The sequence below is a fragment of the Trachemys scripta genome, chromosome 1 (genome assembly GCF_013100865.1).
Source record: "Trachemys scripta elegans isolate TJP31775 chromosome 1, CAS_Tse_1.0, whole genome shotgun sequence".
Taxonomy (NCBI): domain Eukaryota; kingdom Metazoa; phylum Chordata; order Testudines; family Emydidae; genus Trachemys; species Trachemys scripta.
The window spans coordinates 266,075,360-266,095,380 of NC_048298.1; the positions used below are offsets into that span (position 1 = coordinate 266,075,360).

General features: G+C 43.2%; 1 long non-coding RNA gene across 1 annotated transcript in view; it reads left to right on the top strand.

Moving 5' to 3' along the window:
• LOC117871539 overlaps positions 1 to 20,021 on the top strand; it is a 36,855-nt gene that overhangs the window by 6,742 nt on the left and 10,092 nt on the right. Inside the window, exon 2 of the long non-coding RNA XR_004644267.1 lies at positions 5,586 to 5,694. This is a non-coding gene — a long non-coding RNA (uncharacterized LOC117871539). The remainder of the gene's footprint in view (positions 1 to 5,585; positions 5,695 to 20,021) is intronic.

Genomic DNA, 20,021 nt, shown 5'->3' on the forward strand with positions numbered 1-20,021 from the left:
CAGTGAACATAGCACTTTTGCCCCTCCACAAGTTTGCCCTCCAAATTTGAGAGAGTGGCATTGTGACCTGGTGCATTGGGGTTATAGCTGCTCAGGTTTGGCCTGGCCAAAAAGTGGTTAGGCCATGGCCCAACTTCCCTCACCTACCACCCCACTTCCAGCTTGATGGCCTATGCTGATGCTCACATGTGGCTGACACTTATGATTCTGAATAATGGAGCTGAATTTTTGAATTTAGCATAAATGGATTTTTTTTTGTGCAGGAGACAACATTATTAAATCAGGTGTCAGGGGAGTTTGGGTTGTAAACAGGAGTCTCCCTGACATACCGGAAGACTTGGCCAGTATGAAGTCTAAATGTTAGACTTAGGTGCCTCAGTATCTCTGTGGATCTGGACCATGGGAGAGACAGAGGTCATCACCCTGCATGAAACTGACCAGCCCTCTTTTTGGGATGGGAGTGAGAGTCTGAAGGTGCAGAGTAGGAGTGCACATGAGTAAGGGTTTAGAAAGGCTTTGAATACTGTCTCGCATGACCTACACATAAACAAACTGGGGAATACAACCCAGATAAAGCTACTATAAGGTGGGTGCAGAACTCATCTGAAAACAGTTCCCAGAGAGTAGTTATCAGTGGTTCACTGGAAGGGTATATCGAGTGGGGTCCCACAAGACTCGGTTCTGGGTCCGGTTCTGTTCAATATCTTCATCAATTATTTAGATAATGACATACAGAGTACACTTATAAAGTTTGCAGATGATACCAAGCTGGGAGGGGTTGCAAGTGCTTTGGAGGATAGGATTAAAATTCAAAATGATCTGGACAAACTGGAGAAATGGTCTGAAGTAAATAGGATGAAATTCAATAAGGACAAATTCAAAGTACTCCACTTAGGAAGGAACAATCAGTTGCACACATACACAATGGGAAATAACTGCCTAGGAAGGAGTACTGCAGAAGCAGATCTGGGGGTCATAGTGGATCACAAGCTAAATATGAGTCAACAGTGTAACACTGTTGCAAAAAAAGAAAACATCATTCTCCGATGTATTAGCAGGAGTATTGTAAACACGATATGAGAAGTAATTCTTCTGCTCTACTCTGCACTGATTAGGCCTCAACTGAAGTATTATATCCAGTTCTGGGTGCTACATTTCAGGAAAGATGCGGACAAATTGGAGAAAGTCCAGAGAAGAGCAACAAAAATTATTAAAGGTATAGAAAAGATGACTAATGAGGGAAGATTGAAAAAATTGGGTTTGTTTAATATGGAGAAGAGAAGACTGAGAGGAGACATATAACAGTTTTCAAGTACATAAAGGATTGTTACAAGGGGGAGGGAGAAAAATTGTTCTTCTTAACCACTGAGGATAGGGCAAGAAGGAATGGGCTTAAATAGCAGCAAGGGAGATTTAGGTTGGACATTAGGAAAAACTTCCTAACTGTCAGCGTGGTTAAGCACTGGAATAAATTGCCCAGGGGAGTTGTGGAATCTTCCTCACTGGAGATTTTAAAGAGCAGGTTAGACAAACACCTGTCAGGGATGGTCTAGAATAATAGGTAATGGAAAATCATCTTCTCTCACTGTAGACTGTGTCTACTTTATGGGGTTATGCTGGCACAGTCATGGCATCATAACTATGATTTCATAGTCCCTGGGCTGAGTCCACTGTCTATTGTGCTAACCAATATTGTGTCATTGTTTCCTTGTGCTTCCCCATCTATCTTTACTGATGAGCTCTCTCTTAGAATCATAGACTCATAGAACTGGAAGGGACCTCGAGAGGTCATCTAGTCCAGTCCTTTGCACTCGTGGCAGGACTAAGTATTCATAGAATCATAGAATATCAGGTTTGGAAGAGACCTCAGGAGGTCATCTAGTCCAACCCCCTGCTCAAAGAAGGACCAATCCCCAACTAAATCATCCTAGCCAGGGCTTTGTCAAGCTTGACCTTAAAAACCTCTAAGGAAGGACATTCCACCACCTCCCTAGGTAATCCATTCCAGTGCTTCACCACCCTCCTAGTGAAAAAGTTTTTCCTAATATCCAACCTAAACCTCCCCCACTGCAACTTGAGACCATTACTTCTTGTTCTGTCATCTGGTACCACTGAGAACAGTCTAGATCTATCCTCTTTGGAACCCCCTTTCAGGTAGTTGAAAGCAGCTATCAAATCCCCCTCATTCTTCTCTTCTGCAGACTAATCTTCTCTTCTGCAGACTAATAATACTTAGTCCTGCCACGAGTGCAAGGAACTGGACCAGATACCCTCTCGAGGTCACTCCAGTCCTATGATTTTATGATTCTATGATTCTATGAGCTGATGGTGACATATATCTATCTCTAAGTATTTTCTACAGAACTTATAATAATAGTAGGCAAGGACATCCAAGGTACATTAGATCTGCTGTATGAGCTCGCTCTTAGATTTTGTTGCTTTTTTCTATTTCCTGATTAAAGGAGATTTTGCTTGAGGAATAATCCTCCATCCCCCACCATCACCATGCTAGTTCTCATGGAATAGTTCTGTCAAAGAGGAGGTCCTTGCTGCATGGCCTGAAGGTGCTTTGACTCTGGATCAGTCTAGTATCCCCTAGATCCAGTTCCATAACTGAGTGCCCTCAACCAAAATGCTTTATCTTTGGCTCTGACACTTCATCCTGAGCTTTGTAAGCTAAATTGTCCCAGGGGTGTGCAGTTGTCTAAGCCAGGCATGCATGTAAGTGTGGTCACTGATGTAACTAGGTTCTGATCCACTGATTGTGCTGAAGTTTAGAACTAAGTCTTAGAACTAGCAACATAAGGATAAACAGAAGGGATTTAACAGAAAGATTAACAGGAGTACTTGTGGCACCTTAGAGACTAACAAATTTATTAGAGCATAAGCTTTCGTGGACTACCGCCCACTTCTTCGGATGCATATAGAATGGAACATATATTGAGGAGATATATATACACACATACAGAGAGCATAAACAGGTGGGAGTTGTCTTACCAACTCTGAGAGGCCAATTAATTAAGAGAAAAAAAACTTTTGAAGTGATAATCAAGCTAGCCCAGTACAGACAGTTTGAGAAGAAGTGTGAGAATACTTACAAGGGGAGATAGAATCAATGTTTGTAATGGCTCAGCCATTCCCAGTCCTTATTCAAACCGGAGTTGATTGTGTCTAGTTTGCATATCAATTCTAGCTCAGCAGTCTCTCGTTGGAGTCTGTTTTTGAAGTTTTTCTGTTGTAATATAGCCACCCGCAGGTCTGTCACTGAATGACCAGACAGGTTAAAGTGTTCTCCCACTGGTTTTTGAGTATTTTGATTCCTGATGTCAGATTTGTGTCCATTAATTCTTTTGCGTAAAGACTGTCCAGTTTGGCCAATGTACATGGCAGAGGGGCATTGCTGGCACACGATGGCATATATCACATTGGTAGATGTGCAGGTGAACGAGCCCCTGATGGTATGGCTGATGTGATTAGGTCCTATGATGATGTCACTTGAATAGATATGTGGACAGAGTTGGCATCGGGGTTTGTTACAAGGATAGGTTCTTGGGTTAGTGGTTTTGTTCAGTGATGTGTGGTTGCTGGTGAGTATTTGCTTTAGGTTGGGGGGTTGTCTGTAAGCGAGGACAGGTCTGTCTCCCAAGATCTGTGAGAGTAAAAGATCATCTTTCAGGATAGGTTGTAGATCTCTGATGATGCGCTGGAGAGGTTTTAGAAAGATTAGAGCACAAGAGCGATGTGCTCATGGCAGCTCATTCTGTTGAGAAGTTGGGTAGGCACATTCTGCACAAGCTGAAGAGTCCTCATTGCTTCCACATTCAGCTGAAGATTCTGTGAATTGAAGCCATTCAGTGTGGAGATGATGAATTCCTGGTGGAAAGATGTTTTTCTGGAAAGAAGGGTGCAGTGCTATATCATGCTAAAAGTGGAAGAATTATTTTCTTTGTATTTTTCCATTGATGCTACCTGATCATCTGGACTTAGTTATGAGTCAAATGGGACACTGAGGCATCACATGTCTTTGACTAACTGGGGTTGGATTCTTTCAGTGGCAGGGGGGACAATGTGTAGGCTAACTCTTCAACATGTTTCCCCTTCTGACCAGTATCACCTTGGTCTTGCCCAGGGTCCGACTGAGACAGCTATTTTTCATCCAGAAGTAAACCTTTTGATGAAGTCTACTTTAATGTAGGAAAATCCCAGCAGTTTCATGGTGCTATCATAGTCCACAAATCCCATGGAATTCCAAACATGCACAATTCATGTGATGGGTATTCTTCCAGGTTAGCAGGAAGGGAGACAATGCTGTGTTCTAAACCTACCACCCCGTCTTCTGACAGATTTTAGTCTAAAGGAGGGATCCTCCTAGGGGCACAAGTGGGCTGTGGGGTTTCAGGACTGTGACATTCCATTCAGGAGACATCAACATTGCAATTAAACACCCACAGCTGGCCTTTGTCAACTGACTTGGGCTTGTAGGGCTGTAAAATTGCAGTGTAGACATTTGGGCTTGGGCTGGGCCTTGAGCCAGGGCTCTGGGATCCTCCCACTTTCAGCCCCAGAAGCCCAAGTCAGCTGACACTGGCCTACCACAGGTGTTTAATTGCAGTGTAGACATGCAAAAGGATCTGTGCCCTCCAGCCAATTTTTAATTAATTTAATTTTCTCTAAATTCACCCTTCTTCTTTGTATTTCTATTATACATATATTCTTCTATGCTTCTATTTACCTTGACAGCATGGTTCTTAAATGTCCTCTTCCTTGGCTTTGTCCTTACAGGTTTTCATCATCAGATGATGATGATGATAATGATGCACTGATGGTCTGCATCAGAAGAAATGAGAAGATGGCTAGAGCACTAGTGGCAGTAGCTTCATTCAAAATTGGACCAGTTATAGCATAAAGAATTTTTGAAGTCTGATTCTACTTGTAAGCTGCCAGGTCAGGGGTGTCCTACCTTGTGGGTGGAACAGGACCTTACCTGGTGGTTGTGGTGGCCGTTCAGGTAAAGACAAGCAAAGATCCAGGGATCAGGCATTGGTTCAAGGGTGACTCCAAGTCAGGGTTGATGAGCCAAGCTGAAGTCAAAACTGGAGTCAGAAGCCTAAGCTACAGGGTAAGCCAGAGGGATAGTCAGAGATGTAACCAGGGGGTCAGAGCCAGGAGTCAGAAACCAGAACAGACAGGGAGGTTGTGGCTGGGATTGGAGCAAGGACAGGCTGGAGCAAGGCAAGAGCAGGAAGTGAAAGTGAGAGCAGGGTAAGCATAGCTGTGGGTTAAACACTGAGCAGCTGCTGTGCTGCTGCAGGGCTGAGGTAGCAGACTACTGGCTCCCTTACTCAACCAGGAAGCACCATCATTTTGGGAGGCTCATTGGGCCTAGCTGGGCTTGTTGTGTTGCCTAGTGACCAGGCTGAGAGCCAGCTGTGGCCCTACACTACTGCTGTGCAAGAGGAAAAGGGTCCTTCACCTCTCTCAGAGGTGCCACAAAGTCGTGAGCAGTGGAACTGTTCCCGTTAGCAAAGGGATACACACATATTTGGAGCTCCTAATGAAACTGCTGATATTCTTTCTTGTTTCAGGTTGGTGGCACTAATGCGGAAGAAATGTCTTGTGCAACTAGGATTTTCGTGGACATTGTCTCTCAAAGGTGCAGGGACGACTGAAGAAACTGAATAACCCTTGAACTTGGTAGGATTTTTATGTTATCAGTATTTTTCTGATTATACTTACTTTAGGAGGACATAGAGGATCTATATAGAGTATAATTGATCCCAACAAAGTATATTCTTTTGTCTCTTGCTATTCTTTTAAAAAAAAGAAAAACAAAATAAAACAAAACGAAAGCTTGTCTCCAAAGTTGGGTAATTTTTTTTTTTTTTTTCAAAAAATGGATGGTTCCCTAGTCCTGTTCAGAGTTTAAAAAAGGAACCAGTGTTTAGGCTAGGCAAATAAAGGAAGTTATGAAAACCCATCATGCAGCATGTTAAGGGCATTTTAGCTCTGGGTCATATACATAAAAGTGATTTTGAGTTAGCATTGCTTAAAGGATATTTTTATAGTTTTAATTTTGTTTTCTACTTGCCTTTGATCCAGACTATACTGTTCTTTCTCACAAGGAGCAGTACCTTACTCTGTGTTGAGTTCTACTGATAAACTGATGGGCCTACTCACAGAGTGAGATACTACTTGAGATTAATGAGGGCAGAATTGGGGGCTATATTTGTAGTGCTGCCTTAAAAGCTTTAAAATAACTTTGCTTTCCCTTGTGTGTTTTTTCTTTTCCTTTTAGCAAATCCTGTTGTTGTTTTATTCCATGGTTCTTCTGGGATCAACACAGGAATGGGGTTTCTTCTTTGTTTTTCAAACATCATCGTTAGTAATAAATAAATAAATAAAAATACTTAGCACTTTTATAAAGCTTTGCTGTATAAGAGATAAATACATTGTTGATTAGATTCTGCCAACCCTTTCTCATGTGAGCAAATTTTTCTTATTTCATAGATTCATAAATTCATAGATTCTAAGGTCAGAAGGGACCATTGTGATCATCTAGTCTGACCTCCTGTATAACACAGACCATAGAGCTTCTTTGCAATAATTCTGAGAGTATATTTTTAGAACAAACATCCAATCTTGATTTTAAAATGGTCAGTGATGGAGAATTCACCACGACCTTTGGCAAATTGTTCGATTAACTCTATTACCTTCAGTGGGACTATTTACAAGAGTAAGGAATGCCCATATAAGGCTTTAAATGAACTGCCCCATTGCTTAAACCACTGGATAATCTATTGTCATCTGAGTATCAACATGTGGTTGGCCCTGTACAATATATCAAAGAAGACACATCTCCTTAGCTGTCAGTCTAAATCTGTCATTCACGAGATCAGTGCAATACCATGAATAAGATTTCTTAGTTAACTGGTAATTCTGCTTCTTAACAGAGATTACTACTTAGGCCATGACTATACGTACAGTGCCGCAGCGGTGCAGCTGTACTGATATAGCTGCGCTGCTGCAGCGCGTCTGGTGACGATACTCTATGCCAATGAGAGAGAGTTCTCTTGTCAGCATAAAAAATCCTACCTCCGCGAGTGGCATAAGCTGTGTGCACACAAGCACTTATGTGGGTGTAATTTGTGTCGCTCGGGGGGGTGGAATATTCATACCCCAGAGCGACATAAGTTTTGCCGACGTAGTCTGTAGTGTAGACATAGCTTTAGTATAAGCAGAATTAATTTTTCCTGAGTCATGCCCAAAACCATAAACAAGTTTGAATCTCTTTTGGGGTTTGCGGAATCTGGATGATTTTTGTTAACTTTTAACTTGCATCGGAGCTTTCTGGTTTTGTGCGGGGCCAGATTCGCAATACACTGAACAAAGCTGTTCTTGGTGACATGCTATATCCAGATCAGCAGCAGAAGTATTTAAAGAGAGCATGAACTCGTGAGGTTTCCAGTTCAAAAAAATTTGGGCAAGCATCTAATTCAAAACAAACCCAATCTTCAAACATTTTGTGGGGGTTCATCCATGAGTTGTAAGGTCCCATGCAGAAAAAAGAGAGCTTGAAATTAACGAGTTAGAAAGAAAAGAAATTAGCAGAAGAAAAGAGAAGTAGGTCAGCATAACTTGGTACCTGCATGTAAAACTGAAAAACAAGCACTCCCTGGAAGTTAAAAATAGAATCTCATTATAGAATGTCAAGCTTCTTTAATTAGATAAAAGGGACATGAGATGGGACTGGCAGCAGCAGGGGCAAGGAAAATTAGGCCTTTTAGTTTTCCAATGGAAGCAGAGAAAAGAAGCACCAGGCCCACCCCACCCCAACATGGGACAGGAATCCCAGCCCACTTCCTTGGGGCAACCAGTACAAAGGCCCAAGGAAGGGTTTTCTCAGGTATGGCAGGAGAAGTTACAGGAGTGTAACTTCACAGCATTGGAGGCCTCACAAATGACAGTAATACTGCCTCAGTGCTCCCTTGTGTACATAGCATTGACTGCTGAAAGGGAAGTATGGGGAGGAGACTAGGAATTGCACTGTGGAGGGAGGAGGAAGAGGAAGAATGGGGAATAATTGGGTTTGAAGTGATTGAACTATGATAGGAAGCAATGAGGGCTTGGTTTAATGCCCATATAAATCAATCAGAGTTTTGATGGATGCAGGATAAGTCCCTGAGTGAATTCAAGGGCTGGGAAGAAGGGGAGGAAGAAAAAAGGGGATCTATGGGACAAGTCATATGCATAAAGCTAAGTTGTGCCTAAGTGTTTGCATTATCAGGGCCTTAGACTGTAAGCACTTTGGAGTCCTTATTTTATGATTGAAAAGAACCTAGTACACATTTACATCCTATCAGCATGAATAATATATGCTCCTAATTTACTGAGGATATAACTAGGATTTGATTGTAGGTAAAATTGTAGTTATTTATGTTCATTACTTAGATATTTGGATTTATAAAGCAGATGCAAAAGGTCTAATCAAGCAGTGAAATTCCATTGTGGTCAATGGTGTAAATCAACGTGAAAGAGAGTGAGGTCTAATGTCTGCATGTCATAGCTGTAGCACTGTGATGGACTGGTTGGAGCAGCAGCAATGACTAGAAGAAGGAACACACAAGGGTGGTTAGTGTCAAGGTGACACAATTTACTGAAAATCAGATCACAAAGGAGAAAAAATCTCCCATGATGAAATCCTACATATCAATACTATGGATTGATTTATACGGGACTTTTCTTTAGCAAAGCATATTATAGAATTACTAACTATTAAAGTTGAGTGAATAATTCACAATGAGTAACTTATTCAATGAATTTAACCTCTCTGCTCAGCCTCAAAGAGATCACTATTGCCTGAAATATTCAATGAATTTTTTAGTGAACTTTGTAATGCTATGGATTGATCACAAACAGTGCTCCGTGAATATTCCTAGCCAGCTTCTCTGGGGTCTTGATTTAACAAGGTGCTTAAGCATGTTACTAAACTTAAGCACATGAGCAGTGCCACTGAAATCAGTAACTACTCAAATACATAAAGTTAGTCATGTATTTAAGTACCTTTCTGAACTGTGGCCTAAGTTAGTTGTAATTCATCATAAGTCACTTGGTATTTTCTTCCTGGATTGGATGATTATGCAAGCTCATGAGTATTCAGGCGTACTAATGCAAAGATCTTTTCCCATGATTACTCATGAATGTAGCTTGCCAATGGGACTGTTTATTCCTTAAATGGTGGTGGAAAATGGACACAAAAAATGCAAGACACATTTCTTGAGCAAATTCACTGCAAAACATGACTGATCATCTAAAGAAGTTTGGCACAGTGCACCCAGATCTACAAACTCTATCACAATAGGGATCATTTCACTTCATTGGGTACGTCTTCACTTACCGGAGGGTCCGGCGGCAGGCAATCGATGTTCTGGGATCGATTTATCGCGTCTGGTTAAGACGCGATAAATCGATCCTGGAAGTGCTCGCCGTCGACGTCGGTACTCCAGCTTGCCGAGAGGAGTACGCGGCATCGACGGGGGAGCCTTCCTGCCGCGTCTGGACCCGCGGTAAGTTCGGACTAAGGTACTTCGAATTCAGCTACGTTATTAACGTAGCTGAATTTGCGTACCTTAGTCCGAAGTGGGGGCTTAGTGGGGACCAAGTCACTACATTTCAGTCACCTCTGAGGGTGAAAGGAAATGGGCATTATAATACCAATAACACGCCACAAAAGATTAGGGAAGGTATTCTTCTCCTAATTAAAATGAAAGGGGAATGTAGGTTTCACTAATTTTGGGAATGGAATGAAATCTGCAATGGCACGTCAGATTGACCTTCTCTCTCTCTTTCTCTCTCTCTCTCTGTACATATACACTGCAGCTGTAGGATATTCTGTTTGTTTAACTCTATTTAAACTCCCATCATCATCAGTCCTTGGCCTATTCCCTTTTTTGTTATGACTCTTTTTAACTACCTCAGAGATACTTAATATACCAGATATACGAAGAAAAATGCACTTCCACTGCAGCTCCATTTACTAGGGAGTGGACCATTCCTTTGGAAGTACTGTACCAACTTTCCAATAAACCCTCACAGCTGCATGCTACTGCAGCAGCTAACAGAGGGGAAGAGTTAATGCATTCTGGATCTGCCCCTGAGTGTGTGTGTTAGAGCTTCCCAGTGTTAATACCCTGAGCATTGCAGCAGATTAATAATTTACCTGTAAAAGCACAAGGCAGTCTTTAAACATAGCCATTTAAAAGAAGATAACAATATCTATAGATTTTTAAAGGAGAACTTAATTTAATATAAATTATAAGTCTAAAATTCTATTTGCAGATCTGTACTGAGTTTCCAATCAGAGACCAGAATATTGGAATTTAGATTTGCATGTGGGTCAGGAGGGTAATTTTGCTCGAAGATAGTAACAACTGTTAGCTGCAAAGAAAAGAGCTCAAACTCAATAACCTCAATTAAAATGGCTTACATGCAATATGAAGACCCACCTGGCAAATGGGTTGTATTAATGTAGACATAAAGTTGATCTTACTTTTTGAAGAAGTTTAAACTGTTCCAATCCAATCATAATGACCATTTAAGGGAGTAGCAGTTATGGTAATGTGTCATTCTTGCTCTACTGAAGTATGACAATCTACCTTCATAATATTTAAATAGAGAATTAGAGCATACTGAATACCTGATCACTGTGCACTTCAGATGACTAACAAATGTTATGAGTATACGTGTGCATCTCAGATGTATGTTATATTGCTGTGCACAGAGTAATGTGTCTTTGGGGTCCTATTGCAAGAAAGATGTCAAGTTTCACTGAATTATCCTGTAAATACATCTTCCCCTAAATAAATTAAAAAAAACCTTTCCTAATAAGTTTGATTGGAAGATACTGGTGGGGGGGAATAAAAAACTAGCGATATGCAAACTGGTTCTCAAAAAGTAAGTGCTTGTGAATGTGGAAAATGTACAGCTTTGGAATACTTTCCTTTGCTATCTGCTTTATACTTATGGAAAATTCAGAGTCCAGACATGCCCAGTCACTGTTTGACATTCATCTAATAGACTAATGTTTCCGGCCATACAGCATCACAGCAATAAGCAACAGAGGGTCCTGTGGCACCTTTGAGACTAACAGAAGTATTGGGAGCATAAGCTTTTGTGGGTAAGAATCTCACTTCTTCAGATGCAAGTAATGGAAATTTCCAGAGGCAGGTATAAATCAGTATACTGGAAATTTTCATTACTTGCATCTGAAGAAGTGAGGTTCTTACCCACGAAAGCTTATGCTCCCAGTACTTCTGTTAGTCTTAAAGGTGCCACAGGACCCTCTGTTGCTTTTTACAGATTCAGACTAACACTGCTACCCCTCTGATACACATCACAGCAATGTTTGTTATGTGGAAGAACCCCACCAAAGTACTTTCCCCAAAGAAGTAGCCTGACACAGGTAGTACTAAATGAACCAACTTTTGCCTTTTAATGTACTATATATAATACCACTTTGTACTCATACAGACCTCAATTCAGGAAAGCATGTAAGCTCATGATCAACTGTAAGCATATGCTTAAACCCATTCCCATTCAGCAAAACACTTTAGCATGTTCCACTCAACTCAATAGACACATGCTTAAAGTTAAGCAAATGCATAGATGAATGCCTCTATGGCACTGATTGAGAAAAGCATTTATCGCCAAGGTCTCTTACCAACACTGATTAATAATGCCTCACACAACACCTGAAGCATGTGGAAATAGTATGAAATCCATTTTACAGGTAGGTAAACTGAGGCACAGATAGGTTAAAGCTAAAAATATCAAACTTGGGATCTTACAATTAGGAACTTAAATCCATGTTTAGACCTCTCCATTGGGCCCTGATTTTCAAAGGTGCTGAGCACACAGCTCCACTGGCTTCAAAGGGCTCTCTTGTGTTCCAGTTTACCTCCTCCCAAATTAACAATAGGCATAAGGAGATGTTTATAATTATAAGAATTATAATTGAAGTCAATAAAGAAGCATCTCCTTATGCCTATTGTTAATTTGGCCCAATAGATTTACACGAATGTAACTAAGAGTACAATTTGGCCTTATATTTCCACACATTCCTTATTGTCTATTCTCCTTCCTTTCATGATTTCTGCCCTTTCTCTCTCCAGTTTCTGTGCTTCCCTTTTTATTTCATAAATGCTAAATGGATATAAAATGTTACCCTTCTGATTTGCTAGGATTTACACCCACATTGCTCTGAATTTGCATTAGTGGAAATGACTACACAAAGGTGAAGGGCAACAGAGTCAGGCCCATATCCTATACTACCTGAAAACACTATACTTATGCAGCAGAAATTACTATTACTTTCCCTACAATTAAGTTATACAATGCTTTGCAGTGCTATGGCGTGAAAAGATCCTTGCTCATAGTGGCCTAATGCATAGAAAGAGGGACCTCAAGAAGAAACTCTTCCCAGTAGTGCAAGGACCCACACATCTGATTTCACAAGATGCACTGAAAAACCTAGAACTAGACCTGCCACCATTCTCCTCCTGCTCTTCTGGAAGGTTCTTAAAGGCCATATTAATTATTATTATTTATTTATGTTACTTAACACATGTATTACTGTAGTTCCCAGTGGGGCTCTAGTCATGGACCAAGTCACATTGAGCTAGGTGTTGTAAAAACACAGAACAAAAGATGTTCCCAGCCTGAAGGAACAGAGGAAGCTCCTGAGGAGACAGACTCCTCAGGAGAGCTGGTTAGAAGCTACCTGGAAGAAGGTGCTTCTGGAGGGAGGCTTGCAGAGAGAGGAGCAGTCCCAGAGAGAAAGAGCTCCTAGGGAAGTGATAGAAACAGGTCAGGAGAATGAACTGGGTGTGGGACATTCTGGGGAGCCACTAGGGATTTACTCAGCAAAGAACAATTAACTGTCAGGGGGGAAAGTGCCAGCAGAACATTTTGCAGAAGTGGAGGGGCTTCTGGCAGAGTAGGTGACTGAAGGTTTCGCTTATGTTTTGTTTGCCCTTTTCAGTTAAATAAATGAGACCTTCCAATAGGGTGCTCTTAAGTACTGGAAAGGCCAGCTTGGACTTATTTATACTTTGGATGAAGAGAAATTGAGGCAGGGATCACCTGTGGCATCATGCCTGACTGCAGTGGGGTGCAGTGGGGTGACTTCCATGCTGTAACACCATGGTAAGTGCCTAGCTTGACACTACACTCAGTTTGACATGAACCGTGAAAGGAATTTGGTCAGGCAGTGGCTCACTGCATTCATGTCTTGGGGCGTTATTTGACCTCTTTTTTTCTAATTCTTGAAGATGGGCACACATAAGGTAGTCCACTTGTATGATTGTAGATTCTAAACTCTTCAGGAGACTATCTCTTAGGGTATGTCTATACGACGAAATTAGGTCGAATTTATAGAAGCCGGTTTTATAGATATCGGTTTTATACAGTCGATTGTGTGTGTCCCCACATAAAATGTTCTAAGTGCATGAAGCCGGTGGACCGCATCCACAATACCGAGGCTAGTGTCGACTTCCGGAGCGTTGCACTGTGGGTAGCTATCCCACAGTTTCCGCAGTCTCCGCCGCCCATTGGAATTCTGGGTTGAGATCCCAATGCCTGATGATGCAAAACAGTGTTGCGGGGGGTTCTGAGTACATGCCATCAGCCCCCCTCCCCCCCCCCCGTCAGAGCAACTGCAGAAAATTGATTTGTGCACCTTTTTACCTGGGTTACCTGTGCAGACAACATACCATGGCAAGCATGGAGCCCGCTCAGCTCAGCTCACTGTCACCATATGTCATCTGGGTGCCGGCAGACGTGGTACTGCATTGCTACACAGCAGCAGCTAATTGCTTTTTGGCAGTAGATGGTGCAGTATGACTGGTAGCCTTCATCAGCTATCTGGGTGCTGGCAGATGTGGGGCTGCATTGCTACACAGCAGCTGCCCCTTGCCTTTTGGCAGTAGATGGTGTATTATGATCGGTATCCGTCGTCGTATTCCAGTTCAATCATAGGCACCTGGGCAGACATGCTTTGTCTCCTGGAGACTCAGTCCTGCCGGCAGTCCTATTGAATCATCTTGACGATGATGGCTAGCAATCGTAATACAGTATCTTCTGCCAAGCACCCAAAAGATGCCGAGGGCTATCAGTCATGCTGCACCGTCTGCTGCCAGCTTAAGATGTAAAAAATAGATGTATCCATTTGCTTCCCCCTCCCTCCGTGAAATCAACGGCCTGCTAAACCCAGGGTTTTGAGTTCAATCTTTGGGGGGGCCATTCTGTGTGACAGTTGTTTGTGTTTCTCCCTGATGCACAGCCATCTTTGTTGATTTTAATTCCCTGTACCTGTACGCCATGTCGTCAGTCGCCCCTCCCTCCCTCCGTCAGTTTTGCACCTTTTTTCAGACCAGATGCCATAGCAATGGGATCATGGAGCCCGCTCAGATCATCGCGGCAATTATGAGCACTATGAACAACACGCGCATTGTCCTGGAGTATATGCAGAGCCAGGACATGCCAAAGCAAAACCAGGACCAGCCGATGAGGCGATTGCAGCGCGACGATGAGAGTGATGAGGAAATTGACATGGACACAGCCCTCACACTAGGTACGGGCCCCAGCAATGTGCAAATCATGGTGTTACTGGGGCAGGTTCATGCCATGGAATGCCGATTCTGGGCCCGGGAAACAAGCACAGACTGGTGGGACCACATTGTGTTGCAGGTCTGGGACGATTCCCAGTGGCTGTGAAACTTTTGCATGCGTAAGGGCACTTTCATGGAACTTTGTGACTTGCTTTCCCTTGCCCTGAAGTGCCAGAATACCAGGATGACAGCAGCCCTCACAGTTGAGAAGCGAGTGGCGATAGCCCTGTGGAAGCTTGCAACGCCAGACAGCTACCGGTCAGTCGGGAATCAATTTGGAGTGGGCAAATCTACTGTGGGGGCTGCTGTGATCCAAGTTGCCAGGGCAATCAAAGACCTGCTGATATCAAGGGTAGTGACTCTGGGAAACGTGCAGGCCATAGTGGATGGCTTTGCTGCAATGGGATTCCCAAATTGTGGTGGGGCGATAGACGGAACCCATATCCCTATCTTGGCACCGGAGCACCAAGCCACCGAGTACATAAACTGCAAGGGGTACTTTTCAATGCTGCTGCAAGCCCTGGTGGATCACAAGGGATGTTTCACCAACATCAACGTGGGATGGCTGGGAAAGGTACATGATGCTCGCGTCTTCAGGCACTCTGGTCTGTTTCGAAAGCTGGAGGAAGGGACTTTCTTCCCAGACCAGAAAATAACCATTGGGGATGTTGAAATGCCTATCGTGACCCTTGGGGACGGCAGCCTGGACAGTAGTCAGGACCTGTTCAACTACAGGCTGAGCAAGTGCCAAATGGTGGTGGAATGTGCATTTGGACATTTAAAAGCGCGCTGGCGCAGCTTACTGACTCGCTCAGACCTCAGCGAAAAGAATATCCCCATTGTTATTGCTGCTTGCTGTGCGCTCCACAATATCTGTGAGAGTAAGGGGGAGACATTTATGGCGGGGTGGGAGGTTGAGGCAAATCGCCTGGCCGCTGATTACATGCAGCCAGACACCAGGGCGGTTAGAAGAGTACAGCAGGGCATGGTGCGCATCAGAGAAGCTTTGAAAACCAGTTTTGTGACTGGCCAGGCTACGGTGTGAAACTTCTGTTTGTTTCTTTTTGATGAACCCTCCGCCCCTCCCCCACCCGGTTCACTCTACTTCCCTGTAAACCAACCACCTCACCCTTCCCTCCCCTCCCCCCTTCGAGCACCACTTGCAGAGGCAATAAAGTCATTGTTACTTCACTTTCATGCATTCTTTATTAATTCATCACACAACTAGGGGGATAATTGCCAAGGTAGCCTGAGAGGGGTGGGGGAGGAGGGAAGGAAAAGGACACACTGCAGTTTAAAACTTTAAAATTTTAAAACTTTAACTCTTATTGAAGGCCAGCCTTCTGATGCTCGGGCAATAATCTGGGGTGGAGTGACTGGGTGGCCGGAGGCCCCCCCACCGTGTTCTTGGGCGTCTGGGTGAGGAGGCTATGGAACTTGGGGAGGAGGGCTGTTGGTTACACAGGGGCTGTAGCGGCAGTCTCTGCTTCTGCTGCCTTTCCTGCAGCTCAGCCATACGCTGAAGCATATCAGTTGGATGCTCCAGCAGCCAGAGCATCGACTCTTGCCTTCTGTCTGCAAGCTGACACCAACTATCATCTTCAGCCCGCCACTTGCTCTGTTCATCCCGCGATTCAGCCCACCACTTCTCCTCTCGTTCATATTGTGCTTTTCTGTAGTCTGACATTGACTACCTCCACGCATTCTGCTGTGCTCTTTCAGCATGGGAGGACATCTGGAGCTCTGTGAACATATCATCCTGAGTCTGCCATTTTCTCCTTCTAATCTTTGCTAGCCTCTGCAAAGGAGAAACATTTGCAGCTGGTGGAGGACAAGGGAGAGGTGGTTAAAAAGATACATTTTAGAGAACAATGGGTACACTCTTTCACGTTAAATTTTGCTGTTCACATTACATAGCACATGTGCTTTCATTACAAGGTCGCATTTTTCCTCTTATATTGAGGGCCTGCCGGTTTGGTGTGAGAGATCACTCACGCGGTGCCAGGCAACAGAATTTGGCTTGCAGGCAGCCATGGTAAGCCACAGTCTTTTGGCTTTTTTAACCCTCATAACATGTGGGAACGGTTTCAAACAGTAGCGCCCTCATTTTCCATACCAAGGACCCATTGGGTTGGCCATTTAAAATGGGTTTGCAATGTAAAAGGAGGGGCTGGGGTTTCCGGGTTAACATGCAGCACAAACCCAACTACCCCCCCACACACACACCCAATTCTCTGGGATGATCCCTTCACCCCTCCCCCACCGCGTGGCTAACAGTGGGGAACATTCCTGTTCAGCCGAGCAGGAACGGGCATCTCTGAATGCCCCCTTAATAAAATCACCCCATTTCAACCAGGTGACTGTGAATGATATCACTCTCCTGAGGATAACAAAGAGAGATAAGGAATGGATGCATGCCAGCAAACACCGGGACCATACGCTGCCATGCTTTGTTATGCAATGATTCCAGACTATGTGCTACTGGCCTGGTGGTAAAGTGTCCTACCATGGCAGACGGGATAAGGCAGCCCTCCCCAGAAACCTTTTGCAAAGGCTTTGGGAGTACATGAAGGAGAGCTTTCTGGAGATGTCCCTGGAGGATTTCCGCTCCATCCCCATACATGTTAACAGACTTTTCCAGTAGCTGTACTGGCCGTGATTGCCAGGGCAAATTAATCATTAATCATTAAACACGCTTGCTTTTAAACCGTGTGTGATATTTACAAAGGTACACTCACCAGAGGTCTCTTGTGTGCCCTCAGGGTCTGGGAGCACCCTTGGGTGAGTTCGGGGGTTACTGGTTCCAGGTCCAGGGTGATAAACATATCCTGGCTGTTGTGGAAACTGGTTTCTCCGCTTCCTTGCTGTGAGCTATCTTCATTGTCTTCATCATCATCATCATCTTCCGCGTACCCTGAACCTGCTTCCCTGTTGCGTGTTTCTCCATTGATGGAGTCAAAGCACACAGTTGGGGTAGTGGTGGCTGCACCCCCTAGCATGGCATGCAGCTCTGCGTAGAAGCGGCATGTTTGCGGCTCTGCCCCAGACCTTCTGTTTGCCTCTCTGGCTTTCTGGTAGGCTTGCCTTAGCTCCTTAATTTTCACGCGGCACTGCTGTGCGTCCCTGTTATGGCCTCTGTCCTTCATGGCCTTTGAGACCTTTTCTAATATTTTGCCATTTCGTTTACTGCTACGGAGTTCAGCTAGCACTGATTCATCTCCCCATATGGTGAGCAGATCCCGTACCTCCCGTTCTGTCCATGCTGGAGCTCTTTTGTGATCCTGGGACTCCATCATGGTTACCTGTGCTGATGAGCTCTGCATGGTCACCTGTCCTCTCCACACTGGGCGAACAGGAAATGAAATTCAAAAGTTCGCGGGGCTTTTCCTATCTACCTGATCAGTGCATCTGAGTTGAGAGTGCTGTCCAGAGCGGTCACAATGAAGCACTGATGAAACAATGATAGCTCCCGGAGGCCAATAACGTCGAATTCCATCCACACTACCCCAAATCCAACCCCCAAAGGCCGATTTTAGCGCTAAGCCCCACGTCGGAGGTGGAGTAAAGAAACCGGTTTAAAGGGCCCTTTAAGTCGAAAGAAAGGGCTTCGTCATGTGGACGTGTCCAGGCTTAATTCGATTTAACCCTGCTAAAGTCGACCTAAACTCGTAGTGTAGACCAGGGCTTAATTATATGTTTGTACAGTGCCTACCACAATGGACCACTGGCCTCTAGATGATACAGCAATACAACTTATAAATAATAATAATACTGTAGGCTGGTTGGTTCATCCAGTGTCTCTGCTCTGCCCTGTTCTTTCCTACTTAATTTAACTATTCTTTCTAGCTCTAATATTTATAGGATATTCATCAACACAGTATCATTCCCATTCAGCTTCGGTTCCGTTAAACAATGTTCTTGTTCTTGAATCCTACAAGACACCCTTTAGTAGGTATCAATATTGAGTTAGTTTTGCTGGGTTTATCACGGTTTATTGGAGGTTTTGCAGCTATTGCGTCAATATATAATTGCCCTTATATCCCAGCCCCTTTTTTGCTAGATATCTATCTGCTGCTACACTGTTCTGGGGGAGTTTGATTGCGTCTATTGAGCAAGTAGTTTGATTGCTTCTATTGAGCAAATGTTATCCCTGCCATCTCTTCTGGTAACGGACCTGTGTATAAAGGGCAAACATTTAACAGCCTAGCTAGATGTTGACAATGCTATAAATCTGCAACATGAGCAAATGGATATTGCAATGAGAAACTTAACTTTTACGTTTCCTGTTTTGGGGCAATATTTTTATGTTGAAATTTGCAACCTTTAAATGGCATTTATACATAATATTTTTCCGTTTAATAGCTTTATGGCTCATTTTCCTTTGCAGTCTCTTTATCTGTCTGGTCTTCTTTTCTCTCCCCCTGCTTATATCCAGTAAAGACCATTAGGCCCAAAATGGAAGCTTCAGCATAACTTCACTGGCTCCTTAGGGGAGACATCCCAGAAAAGCCTAGACAGTCGAACAAGCAAAACTGGAGCTAGAGAAGAAATGCTCCAGACTGTTATAGAAGGAGTCAAATCAGATGTCATTGAAACCTTGCAAAAATATTAACAATGAAAATGTATCATAATTGGAAGCAGAAATAGTAAATCACTGTGGTCATATGTAAGTGCATTCTCAGAGCTATAAAAACCATAGTGAAATTTATCACACAGTGCATATTGGATCTGTCATGGTGGTTCTCAAATGATCATGTTACTATCTTCGAGACATTTTGTTAGATATGAAGCAAAGATTATCAAGAGAGAGTGTGGCTCATTAATAAGTATAGGATGAAAGCCACATAAAGGAATTAGCATTTATATTATTTATTGTTCTGTTTTCATCCTCCCATCCCCCCCTTCTTTTTAATTCCCCCCCCCTTCCTTGGATTTTTCTAACCTTACACTGAGAAGATCCTTGCACATTAAACTTAGATCTGCTTCAAAGTGGATTAAAAACAATTCTGCTAACATTATATTCAGTGACTGACAAATGGTACAGCTTCACACAATACTATTTGTGCTAAAAGCTATTATGTAAATACATTGGCTTATATAAGCTTAAATAATATGACACAGGAATGCAAAGATAGGACATACATACAGATCTATTGAAATGATGCTCTGTGAACACAGTCCTTAATAGAAAATTGCATATCCTCACTCAAAGGCAGAAAAGATATCATATGTCTATTTTAGTGGTTATGTCCTGAAATGATGCACTTATTCCTTTTATAATATTTTCAAATAAATACATATGGGACCAGTCAGATGTCAACAGTGGCACTGAAAAGAGTATGAATTAGTCACACTGGC